This window comes from Ranitomeya variabilis, chromosome 6, assembly GCF_051348905.1.
Source record: "Ranitomeya variabilis isolate aRanVar5 chromosome 6, aRanVar5.hap1, whole genome shotgun sequence".
Taxonomy (NCBI): domain Eukaryota; kingdom Metazoa; phylum Chordata; class Amphibia; order Anura; family Dendrobatidae; genus Ranitomeya; species Ranitomeya variabilis.
The window spans coordinates 574,054,259-574,071,891 of NC_135237.1; the positions used below are offsets into that span (position 1 = coordinate 574,054,259).

The following is a 17,633-nucleotide window of genomic DNA, read 5'->3' on the forward strand; positions in this document are numbered from 1 at the left end:
TGTCACACAGACCGCTCTCCAGCGACCAACGATGCCGAGGTCCCCGGGTAACCAGGGTAAACATCGGGTTGCTAAGCGCAGGGCCGCGCTTAGTAACCCGATGTTTTACCCTGGTTACCAGCGTAAAAGTAAAAAAAACAAACAGTACATGCTCACCTGCGCGTCCCCCAGCGTCTGCTTCCTGACACTGACTGAGCTCCGGCCCTAACAGCACAGCGGTGACGTCACCGCTGTGCTTTCACTTTCACTTTAGGGCCGGCGCTCAGTCAGTGTCAGGAAGCAGATGCTGGGGGACGCGCAGGTGAGCATGTACTGTTTGTTTTTTTTACTTTTACGCTGGTAACCAGGGTAAACATTGGGTTACTAAGCGCGGCCCTGCGCTTGGTAACCCGATGTTTACCCTGGTTACCAGTGTAAAATATCGCTGGTATCGTTGCTTTTGCTTTCAAACACAACGATACACGGCGATCGGACGACCAAATAAAGTTCTGGACTTTATTCAGCGACCAGCGACAGCACAGCAGGATCCTGATCGCTGCTGCGTGTCAAACAAAACGATATCGCTAGCGAGGACGCTGCAACGTCACGGATCGCTAGCGATATCGTTACAAAGTCGTTTCGTGTGAAGGTACCTTAAGGGGTGATCTTATGTTAATGTATAAATATATGAGGGGACAGTACAAAGACCTTTCTGATGATCTTTTTAATCATAGACCTGAGACAGGGACAAGGGGGCATCCTCTACGTCTGGAGGAAAAAAGGTTTAAGCATAATAACAGACGCGGATTCTTTACTGTAAGAGCAGTGAGACTATGGAACTCTCTGCCGTATGATGTTGTAATGAGTGATTCATTACTTAAATATAAGAGGGGACTGGATACCTTCCTGGAAAAGTATAATGTTACAGGGTATATACACTAGATTCCTTGATAGGGCGTTGATCCAGGGAACTAGTCTGATTGCCGTATGTGGGGTCGGGAAGGAATTTTTTTCCCCAATGTGGAGCTTACTCTTTGCCACATGGGTTTTTTGCCTTCCTCTGGATCAACATGTTAAGGCATGTTAGGTTAGGCTATGGGTTGAAATGGATGGACTTAAAGTCTTCCTTCAACATTAATAACTATGTTACTATGCTATTAAGTCTTCACCACCAGAGCTGCTGCCCCCGACCTTCTGTCTCTTCCCCGATGTCCCGTAGAATGTAAGTCCGCAAGGACAGGGTCTTCTCCCCTCTGTACCAGTCTGTCATTGTAAATTCGTTTACTGCAAATGATATCTATAACTCTATGTAAACCCTTCTCATGTACAGCTCCATTCAATTATTGGGGCTATATAAATAATAATAATAATAATATAGCACTCTGGCATGAATGCACTGAAAATGGCACGTCTGCCTCTGACACTAGAGAAGGAAATTTCTCCTGGTACCGTGAGTCAAGAAAGGTGTACAGCCAGTATTTCATGTTTGACAAAATGTGTTTCACTTGAGGGCCTTGGGAAAGGCAACTGGACTTGAACTGTGCCATGTGTGGCAGACTACAAAGAGTCAAACATTCAGTTTCCACACCAGGAGGAACCCTAACCATCCTCTCCTCATGACGCATTGCTTCCTCCTACTCCTTTTCAGGCCATCCATGCTGAACAGGCATGAAGCTGGGGTTGGGAGTCCCTCTGTTGTTCCTCCTCCTCCTGATCCTCGTCAATGTGGTCTGAGAATATTGTGCGAAGCTGGGCTGTGGGGTTTCAGTCACAGTAAAATCTTGCTCCATAGCCACATGCTTGGCATTCAAAGCTTTCTCTTTGAAATTCTGCAGCGAACGTTGCAAATTGTCTCTTCAGAGAGGAAGAGGACTAGAACTCTTGTGCCACCTATTGGAAATAGCAATCCTAAAAGTCAATGTCACCCTTTAATGAGCAAAACACAGTCTGCAAATTGAGATTCTAGGTTGGCTTTAATCTTAAGTCATGTGACAAGGATCATTAAAGGGAAAACATTGATTTGTAGGATTGCTACTTCCAATAGGTGGCACTAGAGTTCTAGTCCTCTTCCTCTCTGAAGAGACAATTAGCATATTTCCCAGAGGAGCATTGCGGCTTTAAGTCTCCTCATCTCGGCATGCTTAACATGTCACTCTCCGCAAGGAGAAACAATACTTTAGCGAACGTTATAATAAACAGAGCAGCAGGATGGTAACGCTAATAATAGCATCATCAGCTTTTGCATGCTGGTGATGCTCAGATTGGCAGTGTTCTTGCATCTTCTAAGGGTGGCAGGGTCGCTCAGTGGTTAACTCTGTAGCCTTGCAGCGCTGGAGTCCTGGGGTCAAATCTCACCAAGGACAACATCTGCAAGGAGTTTGTATGTTCTCCCCGTGTTTGCGTGAGTTTACTCTGGGTTCTCTGGTTTTCTCCCACACTCCAAAGACTGATAGGGAATTTAGATTGTGAGCCCCATTGGGGACAGTGAAGAAAATGAGTTCAAAATTGCAAAGCGCTGCGGAATATGTTAGCGCTATATGAATAGAGAGATTATTAATTATTATTATGTTGGTATGGCAGATGCTGCAAACGACAGTTGTTTTGTTTGAAGGACTTTCAGAAAAAAACTGCTTTACAGAGACATAACGCTCCTTTGGCCTGTTATCTAGCCGAGCAGGGGGACTCTGTGGAACAGTTGACCAAGTTCTCCCTTTGGTCAAACCACTACCTTTTCTTTTCCTGTTTTCTTACTACGGATCCAACCCTCTCTGCACTGCTGTGCTTGCTAAGCATGCCACCATGCCAGGTTTGATCTGTGGCCTCATCATCGACCATGTCATCTTCCAATTCATCAATATGATCCTTCTTCCGAGTTGCAACTGCGAGTCATGATTATCCTCCACCTCATCAGACATGAATTGACCTGCCCCAACCTGGATTTCTCCTTTCGATGGGTGCTCAAATGTTTAGGCATCACTGCACTCCACCTCCTCATGACCCTCTTTAATGGAGCACATTGAGAGGCCTGACAAATTACAAGGGAACATAAACAGTTTGTCAGAGTGGCCAGCGTTGGGGGTCATATGTCTAGGGGGCTCTTGATGAGGGGATGAAGGAGGATCAGGTTGAGGATTCAGAGTCCCAGCCTCTTGGCTATTGAGTCTGGACCATGTGGAAGACTTCGTGGTGCTGCTTGTCAACACACTGGAACCTTTGTCTGCTGTCCAACACACAAAATCCTTGCACTTGTCTGAGTTCATCAGTGGTGTAGAGCGCTGACCAAACTTTGACAGGAAGCTAGAACGAGATACAGTTACCTTCTGATCTGTCACAGAACCTTGGCGGGCACCACCACATCCATGTCACCCTTTCTCACATTGAATGCGCTATGAAAAAAAAATGTCCAGGCTTTATTTTTCACTAGTACCCTCACAGAGGTGTTACGTACAAATTCCCTGCATCTAGCAATGTGTGGCTATTTTTTTTCAGATAGATTTATTACACATGGCAACAGCAGATTCGTGAACATTACAGGTAAATATTGAAATTTACGTATCTCTGCAGGCTTTGCGCCAGTTGCACAACTGCTAGATTAAAAAATGCTATTTATTTAACCAATAGAAAATTTGTATTTTTTTATTTTGCTTTGCTGACACACGGCAACAGCAAACTAAGGAAAATTATTGCCACTGGTAAATAGTCACATTTGCGTATCTCTGCATGGTTCGCGCCAGTTGCACAACTGCTAGATAAAAATAAATATAATAGAATTTTTTGTAAAAAAAAATGTTTCGATCGCTTTTATGTGACGCACCAACAGCAAACTAATGGAAATTAGTGGTAAATAGAGATGTTTTCATAGCTCAGCAGGTTTTTCGCTAGTCGCACAACTGCTAGATTTATATTAGTTATTTAACCCCTTCCCGACCCATGACGCCTATGCGGCGTCATGGAATGATCGCATCCCTGCAGATCGGGTGAAAGGGTTAATTCCTATTTTACCCGATCTGCAGGGAGAGGGGGAGTTGTACTTCAGCCTAGGGGGGGTGGCTTTGCCCCCACGTGGCTACGATCGCTCTGATTGGCTGTTGAAAGTGCAACAGCCAATCAGAGCAATTTGCAATATTTCACCTATGAAAATGGTGAAATATTGCAATCCAGCCATGGCCGATGCTGCAATAGCATCTGCCATGGCTGGAAATCATGTACTGGCCCCCCCCACCGCCCCCGATCTCCTCCCCAGTCGTCCGTTCTGTCAGGTACCCCCCTCCGTCCCCCTGTTCGCTCCCCCGTGCTCCTGTCCGCTCCCCCGTGCTCCTGTCCGCTCCCCCCGTCCTCCGATCCCCCCCCCTGTGCTCCGATCCACCCCCCCACCACCCCCTCATACTTACCGATCCTCCCGGTGTCCGGCCGTCTCCTCGCTGGGCGCCGCCATCTTGGAAAATGGCGGGCGCATGCTCAGTACGCCCGCCGAATCTGCAGGCTGGCAGATTCGTTACAGGTACATTTTGATCGCTGTGGTAGGTTCTACCACAGCGATCAAAATAAAAAAATAATAAATAAACCCCCCCCTTTATCACCCCCATAGGTAGGGACAATAATAAAATAAAGAAAATATTTTTTTTTCTTTTACCACTAGGGTTAGGGTTAGAACTAGGGGTAGGGTTAGGGGTAGGGTTAGGGTTACGGGTAGGGTTAGGGTTAGGGGTAGGGTTATGGCATGTGCACACAGAGCGGATCGGCCGCGGATCCGCAGCGGATCGGCCGCGGATCTGCAGCGGATTGGCAGCGGATTGGCCGCGGATCCGCAGCGGATTGGCCGCTGCGAATTCGAAGCAGTTTTCCATCAGGTTTACAGTACCATGTACACCTAAGGAAAACCAAATCTGCTGTGCCCATGGTGCGGAAAATTCCGTGCAGAAACGCTGCATTGTATTTTCCGCAGCATGTCAATTCTTTGTGCGGATTCCGCAGCGGTTTACACCTGTTCCTCAATAGGAATCCGCAGGTGAAATCCGCACAAAAAAACACTGGAAATCTGCTGTAAATCCGCAGGCAAAACGCAGTGCCTTTTACCTGCAGATTTTTCAAAAATCGTGCGGAAAAATCTCACACGAATCCGCAACGTGGGCACATACCCTTAGGGTTAGGGTTGGAATTAGGGCTAGGGTTGGAAATAGGGTTAAGAATAGGCTTGTGGTTAGGGTTACGGATAGGGTTAGGGGTGTGTTGGGGTTACAGTTGTGGTTAGGGTTGGGATTAGGGTTACGGTTGGGATTAGGGTTGGAATTAGGGTTACGGTTGTGTTGCGGTTAGGGGTGTGTTGGGGTTAGGGTTGTGATTAGGGTTATGGCTACAGTTGGGATTAGGATTAGGGGTGTGTTGGGGTAAGTGTTGAAGTTAGAATTGAGGGGTTTCCACTGTTTTAGGCACATCAGGGGTCTCCAAACGCAACATGGCGCCACCATTGATTCCAGCCAATCTTGCGTTCAAAAAGTCAAATGGTGCTCCCGCCCTTCCAAGCCCCGACGTGCGCCCAAACAGTGGTTTACCCCCACATTTGGGGTACCAGCGTACTCAGGACAAACTGGGCAACAACTGTTGGGGTCCAATTTCTCCTGTTACCCTTGCAAAAATAAAAAATTACTTGCTAAAACATAATTTTTGAGTAAAGAACAATTATTTTTTATTTTCACGGCTCTGCGTTGTAAACTTCTGTGAAGCACTTGGGGGTTGAAAGTGCTCACCACACATCTAGATAAGTTCCTTCGGGGGTCTAGTTTCCAAAATGGGGTCACTTGTGGGGTGTTTCTACTGTTTAGGCACATCAGGGGCTCTGCAAATGCAATGTGACGCCCGCAGACCATTCCATCAAAGTCTGCATTTCAAATGTCACTACTTCCCTTCCGAGCCCTGACGTGTGCCCAAACAGTGGTTTACCCCCACATATGGGGTATCAGCGTACTCACAACAAACTGGGCAACAAATATTGGGGTCCAAATTCTCCTGTTACCCTTGTGAAAATAAAAAATTGCTTGCTAAAACATCTTTTTTGAGGAAAGAAAAATTATTTTTTATTTTCACGGCTCTGCGTTGTAAACTTCTGTGAAGCACTTGGGGGTTGAACGTGCTCACCACACATCTAGATAAGTTCCTTGGGGGGTCTAGTTTCCAAAATGGGGTCACTTGTGGGGGGTTTCTACTGTTTAGGCATATCAGGGGCTCTGCAAACGTAACATGATGCCCGCAGACCATTCCATCAAAGTCTGCATTCCAAAACGTCACTACTTCCCTTCCGAGCCCCGGCATGTACCCAAACAGTGGTTTACCCCCACATATGGGGTATCAGCGTACTCAGGAGAAACTGGACAACAACTTTTGGGGTCCAAGTTCTCCTGTTACTCTTGCAAAAATAAAAAAAATTCTGGGCTAAAAAAATATTTTTGAGGAAAGGAAACACATTTTTTATTTTCACGGCTCTGCGTTATAAACTTCTGTGAAGCACTTGGGGGTTCAAAGTGCTCACTACACATCTAGATAAGTTCCCTTGGGGGTCTAGTTTCCAAAATGGAGTCAATTGTGGGGAGTTCCTACTGTTTAGGCACATCAGGGGCTCTGCAAACGCAACCTGACGCCCGCAGAGCATTCCATCAAAGTCTGCATTTCAAAACGTCACTACTTCCCTTCCGAACCCCGACGTGTGCCAGAACAGTGGTTTACCCCCACATATGGGGTATCATCGTACTCAGGAGAAACTGGAAAACAACTTTTGGGGTCCAATTTCTCCTATTACCCTTGGGAAAATAAAAAATTGTGGGCTAAAAAATCATTTTTGAGAAAAGAAAAATTATTTTTTATTTTCATGGCTCTGCGTTATAAACTTCTGTGAAGCACTTGGGGGTTCAAAGTGCTCACCACACATCTAGATTAGTTCCTTGGGAGGTCTAGTTTCCAAAATGGGGCCACTTGTGCGGGAGCTCCAATGTTTAGGCACACAGGGGCTCTCCAAACGCGACATGGTGTCCGCTAATGATTGGAGCTAATTTTCCATTCAAAAAGCCAAATGGCGTGCCTTCCCTTCCGAGCCCTGCCGTGCGCCCAAACAGTGGTTTACCCCCACATATGGGGTATCATCGTACTCAGGACAAACTGGACAACAACATTTGGGGTCCAATTTCTCCTATTACCCTTGGGAAAATAAAAAATTCTGGGCTAAAAATCATTTTTGAGGAAAGAAAAATTATTTTTTTATTTTCACGGCTCTGCGTTATAAACTTCTGTGAAGCACCTGGGGGTTATAAGTGTTTACTATGCATCTAGATAAGTTCCTTGGGGGGTCTAGTTTCCAAAATGGGGTCACTTGTAGGGGAGCTCCAATGTTTAGGCACACAGGGGCTCTCCAAACGCGACATGGTGTCCGCTAACGATTGGAGCTAATTTTCCATTCAAAAAGTCAAATGGCACGCCTCCCCTTCCGAGCCTTGCCGTGCACCCAAACAGTGGTTTACCCCCACATATGAGGTATCGGCATACTCAGGAGAAATTGCCCAACAAATTTTAGGATCCATTTTATCCTGTTGCCCATGCGAAAATGAAAGAATTGAGGCTAAAAGAAATTTTGTGTGAAAAAAAAGTACTTTTTCATTTTTGCGGATCAATTTGTGAAGCACCTGGGGGTTTAAAGTGCTCACTATGCCTCTAGATGAGTTCCTTGGGGGGTCTACTTTCCAGAATGGGGTCACTTGTGGAGGAGCTCCAATGTTTAGGCACACAGGGGCTTTCCAAACGCGACATGGTGTCCGCTAACGATGGAGATAATTTTTCATTCAAAAAGTCAAATGGCGCTCCTTCCCTTCCAAGCCTTACCATGTGCCCAAACAGTGGTTTACCCCCACATATGAGGTATCAGCGTACTCAGGACAAATTGGACAACAACGTCCGTTGTCCAGTTTCTCCTTTTACCCTTGGGAAAATAAAAATATTTTTGCTAAAATATCATTTTTGTGACTAAAAAGTTAAATGTTCATTTTTTACTTCCATGTTGCTTCTGCTGCTGTGAAACACCTGAAGGGTTAATAAACTTCTTGAATGTGGTTTTGAGCACCTTGAGGGGTGCAGTTTTTAGAATGGTGTCACTTTTGGGTATTTTCAGCCATATAGAACCCTCAAACTGACTTCAAATGTGAGGTGATCCCTAAAAAAAATGGTTTTGTAAATTTTTCTATACAACACCAGAAGCAATCACTGACCCATGTAGGTATAACAACTCATGTGACAATTATTTATCCGGAGAACTCTTGAGTAAATAATATACCAAACCATCAAATTTAGATTGAATAGCTATTTTTATTTATCGCCATAAGACCAAAATATGAATACCAATAAATACAAAGGTCATATATACAATTTCATGTGAATCCTACTAAAGTGCAATTTTCTGACACAGGGTAGAGCAGGTTAAGCTGCAAATGTTAGGCAAGCAATGGGGGATCATCTTGTTTCATGTATATTATATACTGACAACTTCATATATTATTGCTGAAACTGATGGTTACCCCTTATATTGCCATATTAACCCCCTCCATAGTGGATAGCTAATGAAATAAAGTGCCAAGTGCTAAAACCCATTATCCACATTATATACTAAACACAGCTTAATTCCTCATTATATCTATTCAGAACAGAAATGTCATTTACCCATAGTGAGATGAGGCGTCCTGTTTCCAGCCTGTGTCAGGCTGGAAACAGGACGCCTCATCTCACTATGGGTAAATGACATTTCTGTTCTGAATAGATATAATGAGGAATTAAGCTGTGTTTAGTATATAATGTGGATAATGGGTTTTAGCACTTGGCACTTTATTTCATTAGCTATCCACTATGGAGGGGGTTAATATGGCAATATAAGGGGTAACCATCAGTTTCAGCAATAATATATGAAGTTGTCAGTATATAATATACATGAAACAAGATGATCCCCCATTGCTTGCCTAACATTTGCAGCTTAACCTGCTCTACCCTGTGTCAGAAAATTGCACTTTAGTAGGATTCACATGAAATTGTATATATGACCTTTGTATTTATTGGTATTCATATTTTGGTCTTATGGCGATAAATAAAAATAGCTATTCAATCTAAATTTGATGGTTTGGTTTTGTAAATTTTGTTGTAAAAATGAGAAATCACTGGTCAAATTTTAACCCTTATAACTTCCTAGCAAAAAAAAAATTTGTTTCCAAAATTGTGCTGATGTAAAGTAGACATGTGGGAAATGTTATTTATTAACTATTTTGTGTCACATAACTCTCTGGTTTAACAGAATAAAAATTCAAAATGTGAAAATTGCGAAATTTTCAAAATTTTTGCCAAATTTCCGTTTTTTTCACAAATAAACTCAGAAATTATCGACCTAAATTTACCACTAACGTGAAGCCCAATATGTCACGAAAAAACAATCTCAGAATCGCTAGGATCCGTTGAAGCGTTCCTGAGTTATTACCTCATAAAGGGACACTGGTCAGAATTGCAAAAAACGGCAAGGTCATGAAGGGGTTAAGCAATAGGCGAGGACTATTGTTTAGCAATTAGCTTTAAAAAAGGATGTTACTATATGCTGTCAATGGGGAATATTGTTTATCTGTAAAAAAAAAAAACGTTTTTTTTTTTTTTTATATGCTGGTACTCAGGAATATTATGTATCTCCAGAAAAATGGTTTAGTATATGCTGGTACTACCTAATATAATTTGCCTCTAAAAAGAGCTGATTCATATATTATGGTAGTGGATGAAACCCTCCCTATCTCTCCCTAATCCCAGAGTCTGTTCCTAATCCTAAACTATACAACACATTGCAAACTAGCAGAGATCTGCAGCATGCAATTTCAATGATGTGATAACACTCAAGTGCCTGCCTTTCACTCTACCTCACATTAATTCTCTCCCTATGTGTTCTGCACCTAACAAATAACTAATCTTCATGAGCTCTTAAAAGAGCTTTTCTGAATCACAAACTCTCCCTATAAACTCCTTTCACTCTCCCTATGCTCACACTACGCTGTTTCTGGCTGCAATGTGCGCAAGATGGCATCTATTAAATATCCTCTATGACGCTGTAAGGCCAAACAATAACAGTAATGCCACACCAAAGATGGCAAAGGCATTACTGGGATTGGCAAGCCAGCCCAGCATGTTGATTGGCTGCAAATAAGGTGCCAAACATAGTGTGGGTGACTCAAATATACCGAGGCGAATATCAAATTACTCGCCGAGTAACAAATCCCGAAAAATGTACTATTTGTGTGAGTAATGAACAGTGCTGAATGTATTCACTCAACACCAGTGACACAAAAGCAGCAGTAATGTCTACTTCCGTAACAGCTGACCGTCTATCACTCAACTCTACTGTAGTAGGTAAACAATTATAATTTGTTAGGCTGGAGATCTAAGTATAAAGATTTGGAATGGTTACCAATGAGAAAGCAGCAGATGTGGTTGATGGGATGGCTGGTGGTTGGCAAGGCCCAATAGTCTGCATTCTAGTGCATTGAGATTCCTACACTAAGGCATGTTGAATGCGCATGTGCCGGTTCATGCATTTAGTTGTCAAAATATTGTTTGCCTCTACTTAGTTTCTTTTTTGCAAATTTGACAGCTGAGCATTGGGTTACCCTTTGTGGTCTCAAAAAAGCCCAGGCTAGGCAACCCTTGCTGCCCCTGCGGACTGCACACTCACGACCAATGCTGGCCACAGCCAGAGTTAAAGTTGAGTCTTTGTGGGAAACCTCAACGTAACCTCCTCATCCTCCTCTGCTGAGCTACTTAGCTGTGTACCTCTTGGTTGACACCAAGTGGGATCTACAACCTCATTGTCATCCTCTCTGTTCTTAAACTCTTCACCCTGAAAGCCACCCTTCTTCTTCTGCCCCGACATCTCAGTATAGTACAGCTCTCACTAATGCTGTACTGCTGCTGTTCAGTCCTAACGGCACTGGATGGCTGGGCTCCAATTTCGAATGTTGCATGAACACTGCTTCTATCCTGAGTTCTATAGCCCATCCAGATGGTTTGGGCACCTTGGCCCAACTGAATCTTAGAGGAAGTCGTTCCTCCCTTAACTGCAGCTGACCCCTCCTATTGTTAACTATCCTAAACTCCTAGCTATATTACGTACCTAATAGTACCTCCATTTAGTGGCCAAAAAATAAGCACTACACTTTCCCTATAACCAAGATAGAAGTGTATATATACAGTAGCAAAATACAGAAGTTACATAATTCAACAAAAGGAAACAAGTGCAGGGCCAAAGAAATGGTACCGTCTTTGCATCCCCATACATCTATTTAACTGCCAAGTTCACTTTCAGCACCAGCACTAGTGCAGTAGAGACCTTTCTACATTGTAACACTGAACAAATGCCGCCAGCAAAACAAGATGTCCACCTTTTATATGGCCAGGGACATGTGACTTTGGCAGCCAATCACAGCAGATCTTGTGTCATGACATTGTGGATGGTTTCTGCACACCTAAGGTTAAGTGAAGGAAAAAAAAAAGAGTACATCACTGTAATCATTACAGATGCTCTTCCAACCTCTCCACACCCCCTCCCCTCAACAAACACATTCCCCCCGTACCTCCACTCATCATGCAGCACCACTAGCATACCCAAAGTAATAAAAAAGCATTGGTGGAAAAGTGATGATTTACTGAACTGTGACTGACTTTTGAAGACTGAGTAAAAATGCTCATGAAAGTGAACATGAATCCGAATGTGCTACGTTCCTGCCGAATTTGAGATTGGCGAACATTTTCTGACCACACTTGCTCAACTCAATCTATCCTGATCATTCTCCAAGTTCTTACCCTCATCCCTTCTCTCCATCGTACCCTTCATCCTTACTCATAGTTCACACTGCTGACACTAGCATCTATTCTGGGCACCATGACTTGGGAATCTGACCAAGGAAGTACATGCACTCTATCATTGCTCCATTACTAAAGAAACCCGCCCTCGACCAATCCTGCACAAATAACTACAGACCGGTCTCCAATCTCCTCTTCATCTCAAAACTCTTGGAGCGCCTGATCTACTGCCGCCTTACCCGTTACCTCTCCATTCACTCCCTCCTAGACCCTTCACAGTCCAGCTTCCGCCCATACACTCGACAGAAACTGCACTCAAAGTGACCAACGACCTTCTGACAGCAAAATGTAACGGTGACCACTCTCTGCTCATTCTTCTCGACCTTTCTGCAGCTTTTGACACTGTTGACCACCCTCTCCTACTCTCTAGGCTCCAGTCACTAGGCATTAAGGACACTGCTCTCCTGGTTCTCTTCCTATCTTTCTGACCGCTCCTTCAGTGTTCTGTTCTCTGGCTCCACTTCATCTCCTCTTCCTCTCACTGTCGGGGTACCTCAGGGCTCAGTCCTTGGCCCCCTTCTCTTCTCTCTCTACACGGTCCCAATTACAGACCATCAGCAGATTTGGCTTTCAGTACCATCTTTATGCCGACAACACACAACTATACACGTCATCCCCTGACCTTACCCCGGCTGTACTACAGAACACCACTGACTGTCTGTCCGCAGTCTCCGACATCATGTCCGCTCTCTATCTGAAACTCAGCCTCTCCAAAACTGAACTTCTTCTGCTCCCGCCATGTAAAACCTTCCCTAAATCTGACGTTTACCTCTCCGTGGGTGGCACCATAATAACACCCCGGCAGCAGGCACGCTGTCTGGGTGTTTTGTTTGACTCCGATTCCTCCTTCACATCCCACATACAATCTCTTGCCCGATCATGCCGCTTACACCTAAAGAACATCTCTAGAATCCGCCCTTTTCTCACCATGGAAACAACAAAACCCTCACTGTTGCCCTGATCCACTCCCTGGACTACTGTAACGCTATATTAATTGGCCTCCCCCTCACGCGACTTTCCCCTCTCCAGTCAATCCTTGATGCAGCAGCCAGGGTCGTCCATCTAGCTAATCGTCGTTACTCGGACACGTCCGCTCTTCGCCAGTCATTACTCTGGCTGCCCATTCATTACAGGATACAATTCTAAGTACTTGTTCTCACCCACAAATCTCTCCACAGTGCGGCACCCCCTTACATCTCCTCCCTCATTTCGGTCTATCGGCCTAAGCAAACACTACGCTCTGCAAACGACTTTTGACTAACCTCTGCACTAATCCGTACCTCCCACTCCCGACTCCAAGACTTCTCCCGTGCTGTGCCAATCCTCTGGAATGCTCTACCCAAAGAGGTTAGGACCATCCACAATTTACATAGTTTTAGGCGCTCCCTCAAAACATATTTGTTCAGAGCGGCCTATCACATTCCCTAATCAAACTCATTTTATGTTTGTGTGTGTAGCCCATTCACTATCTCCATCTATCGCCCACCCCCTGAAGATGGCTGGACCATCATTGTAAATACATAATTGTAAATACACACCGGTACTTTGTATCTCCCCCACCTCATTGTAGATTGTAAGCTCTCACGAGCAGGGGCGGCTTATTGTGCTTTATTATTGTATTGTTAACGTTGTTACTTAGGACTGTTGTGTTTGAAACTGTTAAGCTGTAAAGCGCTGCAGAATATGTTGGCGCTATATAAATAAAGATTTCTATTATTACTACTACTACTACTACTACTACTACTACTACTACATGTCTCCTTCCAGGAATGAAGGTGATCAAACAGAGATCCCCTTCAAGTCTATCTGGACAGAATCAAACTGATTGGGGCATAAAAGATCCACTTTTCAGTAAGATCCATGTCTGACCCACAAAAGACCATTTTAGAACCGAGGTATAATTCACATATGACCTATGTAATATGTTTGATCCTCTACACACCGATCTGCAGACACATCTATATATATTTCTTTAGCCTCTATCCTTCCCGTCTGAGCACGGTACTGACCTGTGTCTTCTGGAACCTTTGCTCAGGTGAACTGAGGTCTCAATGAGTCCGGCACAAGTGATATGTTACATGGAGTTCATGATTAACCTCCTCTGTACACAGAGCTCAATAGTCCAGACTCCATTGGGTGATTGAGTGATTGAGTGGCAGCCTATTCTACATACTGGTCGCAACAGAATTATTAGTCTTGTTTCATAAATCTCATAGATAGATAGATAGAATCTGCAGAGAATGCAGTGTTGAACCCGGATGTGCTGCTAACTTCTGAAAGTAAAGTTCTGTGTTATAAGTTACTACTGGACTGTGTCTCGGTTATTACACAAATGGCCAAAGGTGACACTGGATAACCAAGGAAGAACCTCGACAGCGGCGCAGTGTACGGAGAGACAAGTAAGCTGAAAGTGAAATGTGATTAATATATAAAGCGGAGCGTGCGGCCGCATAGCAACACATGGAGCTGCACGCTCCGCTCCCAAGTGCCGGCGCCAGAGCTTGGTTTTCACATGTGAGACACGGACATGTTTCTCGCAAATGGAAACAGGCCCTTACAGTTGTTGTCGAGATGTGTCTGCTGCTAGAACTCTGTGTGGCATTGACCTGGTCTCTAATCTGAGCTGCTGTTAACTTGCGATTTCTGAGGCTGGTGACTCAGATAAACTTATCCTCAGAAGCAGAGGTGACTCTTGGTCTTCCTTTCCTGGGGCGGTCCTCATGTGAGCCAGTTTCTTTGTAGCGCTTGATGGTTTTTGCCACTGCACTTGGGGACACTTTCAAAGTTTGCCCAATTTTTCGGACTGACTGACCTTCATTTCTTAAAGTAAGGATGGCCACTCGTTTTTCTTTACTTAGGATTTGTATTATGGCAGGAAAAAAGCAGCTAACAGTCTATTCAGTAGGACTATCAGCTGTGTATCCACCAGATTTCTGCACAACACAACTGATGGTCCCAACCCCATTTATAAGGCAAGAAATCCCACGTATTAAACCTGACAGGGCACACCTGTGAAGTGAAAACCATTCCCAGCGACTACCTCTTGAAGCTCATCAAGAGAATGCCAAGAGTGTGCAAAGCAGTCATCAAAGCAAAAGGTGGCTACTTTGAAGAACCTAGAATATAAGACCTAACAAAAAAGTGTGAAACAACTGAAATTAAGTATATAATTCCACATGTGTTAATTCATAGTTTTGATGCCTTCAGTGTGAATGTACAATTTGCATAGTCATGAAAATACAGAAAAATCTTTAAATGAGAAGGACATGCAGAGCATCGCAGCTATGACAGAAAGGGATCAGATATGGAATGAGATTTAGGTGTCCTTCAATGTGCTGCTGATGAAGACTCAATGCAGATGAATACTCAAGAAAGTTTAATGTGCAGGTTTACAGTGTCAACACGTTTCGAGGCCAAACACAACCTTTTCATCAGGATGAAAACCTAGCAATATGGCTTCGCCAGGCTGCCTACTTTTGCAGAGTAAGGTTTCTCCCAGGAGCAGATATTTTGCTGCTCCCTGAGATTGGTATCCGGGTTTTCTCAAAGCAATTTGTTAAACGGATAGCTGGCACTAAATAGTAAGAGAAGGAAGAAGTGTGTATAGATTGGCTCGGATCACCGTTTTTAATAAAAAAGATCAAATCTATTTAAATACAGCTCTACAAGCAAGGCAAAAAACACATTTAAAAACAGTTAAAATGTCCTAAGGGCAAGAGTGACACCTGGTAGACCAAAGAAGGGCCAACCAGTATCGCCCCTGAGGAAGCCACGCTCTGCTGAGATCTGCGTGGGGCTTCCTGCTCCACACGTGACCTGGGGTCTCTTATCCATCACATCTACTTACAGGTTTTATGTAACCTCTTGCTCTTTTCACCACCTCTTATCCACCATTATCCTTTGGGATTTATATATACATTTTTGCCTTGGGGCATATTTGCTTAGGACTGTTCTTTTCCTGTTCAAATTGATTCATGCGTGGAGTCTGTTATCATGTACTGGTTTCATTGTTATAATCACCTGAGCAGTTTGTCTCCCTCAGGACAGTTTATTGGTGCGTAATATCCTTTACTTACACCAGGTGCTCACAGTGGAGACTGGTTGGCCCTTATTTGGCCTACTAGGTGTCACTTACACCTGCCCTTAGGGCTTTTTAGCTGGTTTTCAGTGTGTTTTCTGCATTTAAAGAAATGTGATTTATTTTATTAATGATCCTTGCCGATCTATACACATTTCTTCCTTCTCTTTCTATTGAGTGCTTCAATAAGAATGTGGCTAGTCATCCTATGTATTGTTTGTGTTGTGCCCTCAGTATTCCTTTATTAGGCCGGGGTCACACTTAGGAGTGTGGCGCGAGTCTCTCGCATCAATACCCGACATGTATTTCTATGCAGCTGCACACTCTGGTCCTGAGTGCCGGCGGCAGCACCGGATATTGATGCGAGAGACTCGAGCGAGTTTCTCAGATCACACTTGCAAGTGTGACCCTGGACTAACTCATAGGCGGCACTGAGAAACCTAAGAGGCTGTTACACGGTGTTCAATTTTGTGCTCTTCTTTCAGACATGAGTTCAATTGATATGTACAGCGTCATGGTGCATACAGAAATGTGAGCAGGTCCCCCCACCACCATCCTGTCCTCCTTGATGTGAATCCAAGAGTAAAAGATGGCAGTAAGGTACGCTCTCCAATAGAGCCAACGATACAGAAGAGTTTCATCAAGAAGGGTAGGAAGAGTGGGAGGGGGCTTCGTATAGCGATTGGGCAGTGTGGCGCGGACATTATGGTAGACAATATAGAGAGGTCATTGGAAGGGCACAGTATGAGGGAGGGAATATGGGGAGGAGGCACAATATAGAGAGGAGGCAGTGTGGCAGCTATAAATAATAAAGGTGGACAGTGTGGAGGTTATATGTCATAACGATAGACAGTGTGGCAGTTGGCTCTATTTGAAAGTTGACACCCTGCAGCAACGCCCATGATCGGTGCTAGCACCAATCGGGGGCGTTTAACCCCTCTCATACCACTGTCAAAAGTGACAGCGGCATTGAGGAGATTGCACGCAGGGAGGGGGCTCCCTAAGTGTTCCCATCAGAACAACGCAATGCGAGTGCGTTGTTCTGATGGTCTCCTTGGAGACCCTTGGCCACAAGATGGCCGCGGGGTCCTTCAGGGTCCTGCAGGGAAGGAGGCTTGTGAGCGCCTGCTGAGAGCAGGACCTGAGACGCCTCCTTCCCTGCCTGTCAGACGCTGCTCCGATGCCCTGTAGCACAGAGTGTCTGATCAGCAATATTCACTATACAGTAATGTCCCATCCTAGGTTGTTGTAAAAAAAAGTAAATAAAAAGTGTAAAAATATTTTTTTTTAAATCCGCAAACAAAGAAATTAAACAAATATTTTTCCAATTAATACATTTGTTTATGAAAAAAAAAAAAAACATTTGGTATCGCCACATCCGTAATGCACCCCAGTTTACAAGACCAAAGGTGCTGGGCTTGGCTGCACCCTGAAAAATAAAGTGCAAAAAATACATATATAAATCTTCACACTTGAGAAGACTTGGGCAGATGAGCTCTGCTGCCCCTTTTCTGCTGTATTAATTCTTGAATTTTTGGAGGATTTATAGTCCTCTTTTTGTGGCTTTGCTATTAAGTTTAGTGTTAGGACTCGCCATTGTGAGGAACCATGATGCAGGTTGTGAGCTTGCGTATCTTGGACAAAATATCAACCAATA

At 44.2% G+C, this 17,633-nt stretch overlaps 1 protein-coding gene across 5 annotated transcripts in view; it reads right to left on the minus strand.

Annotated features, from left to right (window-relative positions):
* The window catches only part of LOC143783138 (cytochrome P450 2C20-like), a 522,836-nt gene that overhangs the window by 190,135 nt on the left and 315,068 nt on the right, over positions 1-17,633 (minus strand). Inside the window, exon 1 of one of the 5 annotated variants that reach the window (XM_077271450.1) lies at positions 13,908-13,935. The exons of the other annotated variants lie outside the window; for them this stretch is intronic. The gene's annotated coding sequence lies outside the window, so the exon portion shown is untranslated. Of the gene's footprint in view, positions 1-13,907; positions 13,936-17,633 lie in introns of those variants that run through there. 5 annotated transcript variants of the gene reach the window in all.